Below are 10,321 nucleotides of genomic sequence, written 5' to 3' on the forward strand. Positions count from 1 at the left end.
GAAACTGACAAACAAAATAGAACCAGAAACACTGAAGCATACCACAGACTGTCGTATCTCAGGGGGAAGGGGGAAGAAGGAAGAGGGAAGAGGGAAGGCGGGTGGGGGGTGGGAAGAGATTAACCAAAGAAGTTATATGCATATTAGCATCATCCATGGACACAAACAATAATGGGGTGAAGGCCTGGGGAGGGGTGGGAGTGAGGTGGAGGGGGGGGTCAATGGGGGAAATAATGGGACACCTGTAATACATCAACAATAAAGATAAATTTAAAATAATAATAATAGTTAATTAGCTATTTTAATTCCACCTGCAACTTTTTCTTTTTTTTAAATATATCTTTATTGATTTCAGAGAGAGGAAAGGAGAGGGAGAGAGAGAGAGATAGAAACATCAATGATGAGAGAGTCATTGATTGAGCCCTCAACCTGGGCATGTGCCCTGACAGGGAATCGAACCCTGATCGCCTGGACCCTAGGTCGACGCTCAGCCACTGAGCGATGCCCGGCTGGGCTCCACCTGCAACTTTAACTCATCTTTGCCATCCAACCTAATTTATTTACAGGTTCCAGAGATTAGGACATCATTGTGGGACATTATTCTGTCTATAACAGGCAGTATTAATAAAGTTAACCATACAATTATCACAGGAACCAACAATTCCAATTCCAGGTGCTTACCCAAGAGAAATGAAAACATGTTCACACAAAAACCTATTCGCAAAGATTTACCGTTTTATTCATAGTAAAAAAAACCCCGCAAAAACTTCAAATGTTACTTACATTTGAAAGTAAAAAACCTATTCGCAAAGATTTACCGTTTTATTCATAGTAAAAAAAAACCCCGCAAAAACTTCAAATGTTACTTACATTTGAAAGTAAAAAACCTATTCGCAAAGATTTACCGTTTTATTCATAGTAAAAAAAACCCCGCAAAAACTTCAAATGTTACTTACATTTGAAAGTAACTCAAATGTCCTTTAACTGGTAGATGGATAAACAAAGTGCGGTATCTCCATAAGATGGAATACTATTTTCAGCAATAAAACTGAAGAAACAGCATGAGTGAAAAACAAATGTATTGTGCTAAATGAAAGAAACCGAACTCAAAAGGCTAAATAGTGTATGATTTCATTTATATTATATTCTAGAATATAGAGAAAGGCAACATCATTCGTTGCCAGGGGTTAAGGATGGAGGAAGGGTTCCTTATGAAGGAGCAGCTCAAGGGATTTTGGAGTGCTGGAACTGTTCTGTATCTTGATTTTGGTAGTTGCACAGCTTTATGCATTTGCCCAAACAACTGTACAACAAAAAGTTAATTTCACGTCATGTAAATGAAAAAGAAAGTCTTTTTGAAAGAAAGATACAAATATATACATCATTTCTCTCCCATAAGATTGGCAGAAATTTTAAAAATCTGGCAATGCCAATCTGACAATTCCAAGTGTGGACAATTATTACAACTTAAGAGGAGAATTTGGATGCAGCTAGTAAAACTGAAAATGCACACCAACCAATGGCCCAGCAATTCCACTTACAGGTAAGTATACATTCTAGGAAAATCTTCACACATGTGCTCGAGCAGACACACACAAAGATATTAATTGAACATAGTTTGAAATATTGAAAAACTGAAAACAACCCTTCGGCAGGGGAGTGGATTACTTGTGGCTAAAGGTTATTTAAAACAGGAAAGGAAAAAAATGAATATGGAAAAGAATCAACCCTGCTGGCTACATATGTGATTTTGTGAAGAGTAACATTGGTTTGTTCAGTTAACAATAGTGTATAGTGAAAAGAGCACCATACTTGGAGTCTGGAGACAAACATTTTAGCATTTAGTTCCAACTTTGCCACTAACTAGCAGTCAGATTACGAACTACTTACACAAACCTCACTTTTCCTGGAAAATTAAGCGGTAAGGCTATACAACCACTAAGAATATTTCCAACTCAACAATTCTATGACTCAATAAGTATATAATCAAAAATTATATTCTAAAGTGCCTATGTAGAGAAACTTATTTTTTCCCAGACCCTGAAATCAGAAACTATCAGAGAAATAGGACATCTTAGTATAATGATACATAAAATGGACCAAATTTCTTGGTATGTCTTTGATGCACTTTTTAATCAAGACCACATATTCAGAAAGGACATATAAACAGCTCACCCTCAGGTAAAACATATATCCTCTCTCATTTTAACATTCTAAAACAAGTTAATATTACTGAGCCCATCTTTACTTGTCAAGTTCAGGTCTAGTCAAAAGCCATTCAAGTACATGGTAAGAGTCCACTTGCTTTTTAAAAAAAATATAAAGTGAATTGCTTTTCCTATTTTTACCTGTTTCACTTATAAAGGCCTTACATTGTAATTTCATAGCTTCAGCCTGCTACAATAGTTTAAAGAGCCCTTAAAAACTTGTAATATGCCATGTCCACAAAGATGTAGTAAAAAAAAAAAATCAGTACTTCATAATCCCAAAAAAAGCTTATTTAACAATTTCATTACTGCCTTACACTTAAAAGACACCAATAACCAACATGTCATTTGTTGCTATTGAAGAATTTAATAGGTTATTAACTTCTGGTGTAATCCAAAAGCGTAATTAGAATACAATTATTAAAACAAATTACTTTTTTAAAAAGCAGAAATATTAACGTCTTTCACCTTGTCAGTAAAACCAAAATTTTAAAATTCTTGTTCTTCAGGATTTCCCTATCTAAATTTTTACAATTCTAAACGAGTACGGAGACAAAACACACACTACATACTTCTGAAAACCTCCCAGCTCTCAGATTTTAATTTTAGCGCCAACTGCGGGAAAAAAACAACACACACCTTTCGACCGAAACCTAAATTCCGTACACATTACTGTATGTCAATCAACTAAACACAAGGTGCGTTATTATTAGGAAGTTACATAATTTGCACTAAAGACTGTTTAAAGCGCCTTTCATTAAACGCAGCTTACAACAATTTACAGGCTTCAAAGTTCACCTTGCAAACTTAGAGTAAATTATCGGAAACTATTTACGAGATTAAGCCCTTCTTTAAACGCGGTTACAAGGAAGTAAGAACTGTTTGTTTATTTGCTTACAGCACGCAACGAGCAGCGAATACCAGGAGCTGAGTCAGGCAGAGGAACGCTGAATACATTCCGTCTTCTAAAGGAAAGTGTTCGCCCCGCCGATTTCCCCCGCCCGGCCTAGAGGGAGTCCCGGGAGTCCCGAACTCCGGGACGGGGGTGCAGAGGACAGGCGACTCCCAGCCGCGCCCCCCGCAACTCCGGCCGGGCAGCGGGCAGGAGCCAAGGTGGGTCCCTCCTCAAGACTGGGGGACCGGGCACGGCCGGGCAGCGTTCCTCCAAAGGACAAAGGTTGGGCTCACGCCCTCCGCGGCGGACTGCGGCTCCCACTGCGGGGGGCAGCGCGCGGAGCAGCTTAGGGTCCCTCCCCGGCCCTGCGCGAGGAGTGTGGGGGAGGGGACGAGCGCGGCCGCCCCTCCCCCGCCGCGCTCCCGGGGACCTGTTGATTAAGACCTCCACACCCGGCCGCCGCCGGCCCGCCTCTTACCTCTGCGCCACTGCGGCCGCCGATCCTGCTGCCCCAGCCGCCCCTAAATACTGCAGAAACGACGGCTCTCCGGCGGCACTTAAGATACCGGATAAAGAATCCAGAAACTCCAGATTCCCCACCTCACAATCCTTAGTCCCCGCCCCCGCCCCGCTGCCAGCCGCCGCCGTCTCCGCCGCCAGCGACTCCGCCTTGAGACCGCGCGAGACCGGCCCCCGCGGCCGCCTCGAGACCGCGCACGCGCTCCCGGGACTCCGGCGTAGCCCGCGCGCCTATCCCAGTCCCTCCCGGGCGCGCCCCGCCCGCTGTGGAGCAGAGAGGCTGGCGCGGCTCGCCCAATCGCGAGCCGGCGCGGAGAGGGGGCCCGCTCATTGGTCGGCTCTGCAGCTCCGAGCGGCCGGTCGCGCGCGCTCTCGCGCCTCGGAGTATAAAAGACAAACTGCTCCGGGCGCTCGGCTTCGGGAATCGCTTTGGGCTTGAGCGGGTGGGGAGGTCGTGTGGCGACGCGGCGTTTCCCTGAGACGCGGTGGCAGCGGGTCACAGCCCTGGGCTCGCCTCTCCGTGGATGACTGTCCACTCCTGAAGAAAATCTGGCTCCCCCTGAGGCCGCTCCTCGTGTCCTGTGAAGCAGGTCACGCAATACAACGTTTGTTAAAGAACAAAAAAGAAACCGTGACACACTGGACCGCGGCACACGTAGGGTCCCCCGGGAGAAGCCTCCGCTACTGCAGAAGACTCCAAAAAGCTACCAGCTAGGATCGAATTCTGAAAACCAGAAAGGAAAAATGCCGAAGGCCACAGCTGTTTCACAAAACTCGAGTGAATGGGTTTAGAGTTACCTGGGACGCCCACATCCAGTGCGAGAAAATCCAGATAAAGTCTCCAGAATTCCCTAGGAATTGCTAGCCATTAAAAAAAAGGGGGGGGGGGGGGGTTGCGTGTGTGCGTGTTGTCACCTATTTCCTTTTCCAAGTTCTGAAATACATAAAAGAACAATTGAAGAAGCCTCCTGTAGCTGCTCAGTGCATTTTTCTTCCTCCAGCTCAGGATTTCCCGACCTCAGCGCTGTGGACATTGGGGCCGCTTCATTCTTGGCTGCGGGGCTGCCCTGTGCATGGCAGGACGTTCAGCAGCAGCCCCAGTCTCTACCCTCTAGATGCCAGTCGTACCACTGCCCTCTTTATGACCATCAAAAATGTCACTGGACGTTGCCAAAAATCCCCTGGAGGCCAAAAATCATCTCTAAAGAACCACTGATCTAGCTGTTCAAAGACCTTTTAAAAAAAAGTGATTATCTGTACATTCGAATTGCGTGGCTCCAAGCACTTTTGCATAACACCCCTGCCCGGATGAACTCTCCGGCTGGTTAGGCTTCTTCCTTAGCTGCTTGGACTCCTCTGTCACAGGAATGCACCCTAATAAAAAGGTGATCGCTATCTGTGTGAGATAGCAGTTAATGTTCTCAAAATATGTGGAAATTCCTTTGTAAAGTGCTATACAAACGTTAATTACTATTTTTACTTCCCAAAGTTATTTTCATTTTAAAAGAGGGTAGACCCTTTGGCAAATAAAAAGGTTATTCTCTGGTGACTAAAGCCATTCCCAGAATCCTGAAATCGCTCAAATTATTGCCCTTGTGTGCAAAAAAAAAAAAAAAAAAAAAGAATTAAGGGAAGAGTGAAAGATACAGAAATTGGGGGTAAGGTAATTGGATTGAGTTTTAGCTTTGATGCTAACTAACTAGTTCTGTGATTTTGATGTGTGAAACGTTTCCTAAACGTTTCCTCAATTTTCCTAAATTTACTTGGCTAAAATGTTCTCATCTGTAATATAACAGGTTAACTACATATTTTTTCTAGCTTTAAGATTCTGGTAGCCTTCTGCATCTGGAATCTGATATGGATAGCATAGGGAGTTAAGAAAATATGATTTCATCCCCAAATAGAATGAAATGGGTGATCTGTGGTTTAAAACCCCGTCAGAAGAGTTGTCTTTGTCACAGGCAGGTTCACCCACTGAGTCATCGTGGCAATTTTGTAAATAAGTATTTCAGGTGAGTAGTGAAAGCCAAACTGTAAAAACAAGTGTATGGTGGGGAGTAACCATAGTAAATACCCCTCCGCCTTCCTCATCTTGGGATCTGCTTAACCACCATCTCCCAACAGCCTCTATTACATGTTTATGTAACAAAATGTTGTGCCATTTTATTATGATAAAGGCTTGGGGGAAATATATTAATATTGCATTTCAGCCATTTGCAACAGGTCTGAAATCTCAGTTTCTCAGATTCTACCATTCACTGTTATATGTGAAATCCTTAACTAAGGCTATTATGTCCCTTTGGTTTTATCAACTCTGTGTACTAGTGAAAGCCAAAGTTTTCATAACTGAATTAGTACCTAATTACTTATAATTGTATGAACCAGATGATCAAAAATGATGTAAATTAAAAGAATGCTCACTGATTGAGATATAAGAGAACTTATGAAACAAGTTAGTAGGTACATTAATGATTTTAAAAGTATCTAAAACATTTTAAAGACCAAAAAAACACAAAAAACAAAAGCAATGAACTTTTCTAATTTAATTGGGTTTAGTTATTATTGTTTTGATGTTTTATAGTCCTTCTTAACCTTTCATAAATCTGACTAAAATTATGTTCCTAAGCTAAGGACATTAGGCAGTTGTTGCCATGTGGAATGGGAGGTTCCACTGTCTTTGGTGAGTTTAGCATCAGTGTCATTCAGCACAGGTGAGTATCATTCAATTCAATTGGCTTTAATAAATATTCACTCATTAATTTCAAAAATTTATATTAAGTACTTCCTACTGAGTGCTAAGTACTATGCTGCAGGGACTGAAACATGTGACAGTCCCTGCCCTGGAGGAATTAAGGTGGGGAAAGGGACAAGATAAGACAAGTCCATAAAGGTAAAATATAATATAGTAAATGAAAATAAGGCTCTATGGACTCAGAATGGTAAATTATGTCTTATACTAGGAGAAGCTTTGCTATCTAATGAGGAGAGGGACAGGGAGAGAAAATAAACTGCTATTGAAAAATCTACAATAGGAAAATCAAGATTTTACACATGGCTTTAAAAAGATAAAACTTTTGATCAATTTGAATGAGTGAAGAATACAGAGAAAAGCATGGGCTTATGGGAACAGCAAGTAGTCAACAATAACTTCAGAGTAGCATATTCAATATTTAGGCTGTTAGTCATTTATCATGCTTTTATTTGTACCCTTCTTGAGTGGTCCTGTGCTAGGCTGGGGATGTGTAGACCATGGTCCAGGAGAAATTTCATTTTGGGGAGGAGAGGTAGGCAAATTTGGAGGTTGGAAATTCTAATAAGAGAAGGACCAAGAGACAAGAAATCAGGTTTATTCTCCTAAAAAGGGCTATAAAATTACCCATATCTTTTCCTCACTAAGTTCCCAATCAAATCTCTATTTTGTTTTTGAAACAAATCTCAGCTACCCATTTAATTCATATCCATATATGAATACCTCTGACTGGGTCTGGGGTGGTATCTGTGTGAACTCCAGAGTTGAACCCTAATGTCTCTTCTATCCTGTCTTGGACTCACTCTGATTGAGATTTAGTTCCATCGCTGCTTCAAAACAGCCTTTATCAAGGTCACCTATTAGAGCCAGTTGTTAAATGCAAAGGTCAGTGTTCAGCTCCTGTCTCCCTTGACCTGCCAGCAAGCATTTGATGCCATTGAGCATTTTCTCCACTTTGTACTCTGGGCTCCTGACCACTCTAGCTTCTCTTCCTACCCACCGGAACCTCCTTCTCAGTCTCCTTTGCTGATTCTTCTTTATCTCCGATTGCTGAAAATTGGAGTGTCCCAGGGCTCTAACACTTAATATTTTACTTCTGTCTGCCTGGGTTTGAATCCCAGTTCTACCACTTGCTAGCTGTTTGATCAGAAGAAAGTCACTTAATTTTCCCAAGATTCAATTTCCTTATCTATAAATGGATGGTAATAGAAGTAGCTACCTCTTTTAGGGGTTGTGAAGACTAAATGAATCTATTTATGTAAAGCACTTTAAACATGCCAGGCACTGTTTCCAGTGAATGTTTGTACCTATTATCATGGTCTTCATCACTCACTACCTATGTGATTACATTCCATCTATACACTCAACTTAAATTGTCTCTAGCCTAAACTTCTGCCGTAACTCCAGAATAATATATTCAACTATCGGCTCTACACCTCCATTTGAATTTCTAATGATCATTAAAAATTTAACATGCCAGAACTTTTTATGTTTGTCTAGTTTTCTTCTATAGTAATCTCACTATCCCAGTTGTTCAGGCTTTCTTTCTACTGTAGATCCAATTCATTGGGAAATCCTTTCATTTCTACCTTCATATCCAAAATCTAACCACTTCTCACCAACCCTACTACTGCCACCCTACTCTAAGACATCATCATCTTTTGCCTGGATTATTGCAATAGGCTCTTTTCCACTCATATTTTCTCTTCTCAATATATATATGACTTTGAACAAGTAACTTAACCTCGCTAAGCTTCACTTTTACCATCTGTCTGTAAAACAGGAAAGTAGCAATACCCTCAGACTATTGTGAAGATTGAGAATGCATGCAAAACACATTATAGAAAGACTGGCAGCTTTTGGGGAATGAATAAGTGGTGGTTTTTAAAAGCTCAAACTATTTGCTTTTGGGAAATGAATAAGTGATGGTTTTTAAAAGCTCAAACTATTTTTTGGATGGGGACTGTAGTTTCTTTATTTTTAAAAGTATGGGAATTAAAAAAACCAAACACCTGTCTGAAAATGGCATTCATTGATCCCATAAATACTGTCTTTTAGGCCAGGTGCTCAGTTAGAACACAAAGACAGAAAAAGCATGGCCCCAGCCTTCAAGGACACCACAGTGCCCAATGTTAGGAACAACATAATGTTGGGCTAATGTCCAAACGAGAAAAGTAAAACCAAAGAGAATAAAAGATTTATCCAACAATCTCAAAGAAGCCCTACAGATGAAAATTGAGTTTATGAATCAAAAACCTTATAGTTTTGTATACTTTTCAACCTTCCTTTAAAATCAATATCCACAGTAATTAAGGTTTAAGAAATAAGATTGACATAGATTCAAATGCTTAATGACTAGTGGTAGCCTTTATTTCTGCCACATGGAAGACATTGCTTTGTTTTTCCCTTGTGTTGTTATTTCTTGAGCTGTGCTTGTATTTCAATTTAGTAGTTTGAATTCATCTGGAAAAAAAAAAAAGATGGAGAAGTCAGTTCAATTAATTCAAAAGTCTGAAATACAGAAAAAAGTTATTTCTACAAAAACTTTAAAATACTAAATATGCATAAAATAAGTGATTGAAACAAGTAAAATTACATTTATATTCCAGGTTTTCTTCTTAATATAAGAATAAAGATCCTTTGGACAGATAAGTTTTCATTTTTTAAATCTAGAGGTTGAAGCAATGTTAAAAGAACATCTAAATTTCTTAAAATTTTTGTTTTTGTTTTAAGCTATTTCTACCCATGTAAGAATCTAATAAACCAAGATGTCAAGATTAAGATTATGAGCTTTTATTCTTTAAGACTTATAGATAAATCATTGCATTATTTGCAAGTTTCGGATCTGTGCTAAACTGAGTCCTAAAATAAGTCATAGGTATCTGAGATTTACATGCAAGTAACATATGCTCATTGAAATAAGGGGCCAATTAACTTTCACATAACTTCAGTTGTAATAGAAAGTCTTTATTAGAACAAACTTTTTCCACCATTTAAAAAAATTGCCTACCTTTGCCCATACATAAGCAATTCACAGTTCAAATATTTGGGAGCCACTTTTTCAAATTCAGAAGTCAAGATTTAAATGCCCTTCTTTGCATTTGCAGTCCTTAATGAGGCCCCAATATATGAAATTTCATGGTTGTAGAATATATCAATCAATGGATGAAATCATTATAGAATATTGGGTTATCATTCAAGGATTTTCTCTCTAAATTTTATGATATACAGGGTAAAGCAAAAGTAGGTTTACAGTTGTGAGTACACAAAATAGAAAGTTTATTCTTGTATTGTTATTTATTATTTTCCATAGGAACAACTGTAAACTTACTTTTGTCCCACCCTGTTTTTAGAGCTAGCAGGGGTTGGGACTCTCTCTAAGTGGATGTAGGAGCCTGCACATGTCAACCCGAGTGCAACCCCTTCACTGTCTGCCACTACCAAAGAAAAATATTAAGAACATACTTAAAGGGGAAAAGAAGTGACAAAAGCACAGTGGCAGGCTGAGCAGTGTATGAGAAGGCCAGGGGATTATTGTGTGTGGACATTTGTTATCTTTTGGCGACATTATTTTCCTCTGGTGCATAACCTCTGGCCCATGGTGTGCATCTGGGTGGGGCCCTGTTAATAAACTAAGTGCCCAGTGCTAAGTTAACTGACTTTGGTGACAGTATGACAGACAAATGAAAGAAGGGTAGGTACCTGGATTCCATCATCAGAACCCTGATGAGATGGGCTTGTGGTACCTGCCAAGGCCACTCGAGTTCTCCAACCTTCCCTTCAATTCTGTGAACTCAGCCCCTAAGTGTGCACATGTAGGCATGCATGTACACACACACTCACACACACAAGCTATGCTGTGGGAGGCTGCTGAAAGGAGTTTCATTCTTAAGTAACTCACCGCCAAGCCAGTGTCTCAAAGAAATTTAGAATACAGTAGGCCAGGGCCAC

This window comes from Miniopterus natalensis, chromosome 1, assembly GCF_054644295.1.
Source record: "Miniopterus natalensis isolate mMinNat1 chromosome 1, mMinNat1.hap1, whole genome shotgun sequence".
Classification (NCBI taxonomy): domain Eukaryota; kingdom Metazoa; phylum Chordata; class Mammalia; order Chiroptera; family Miniopteridae; genus Miniopterus; species Miniopterus natalensis.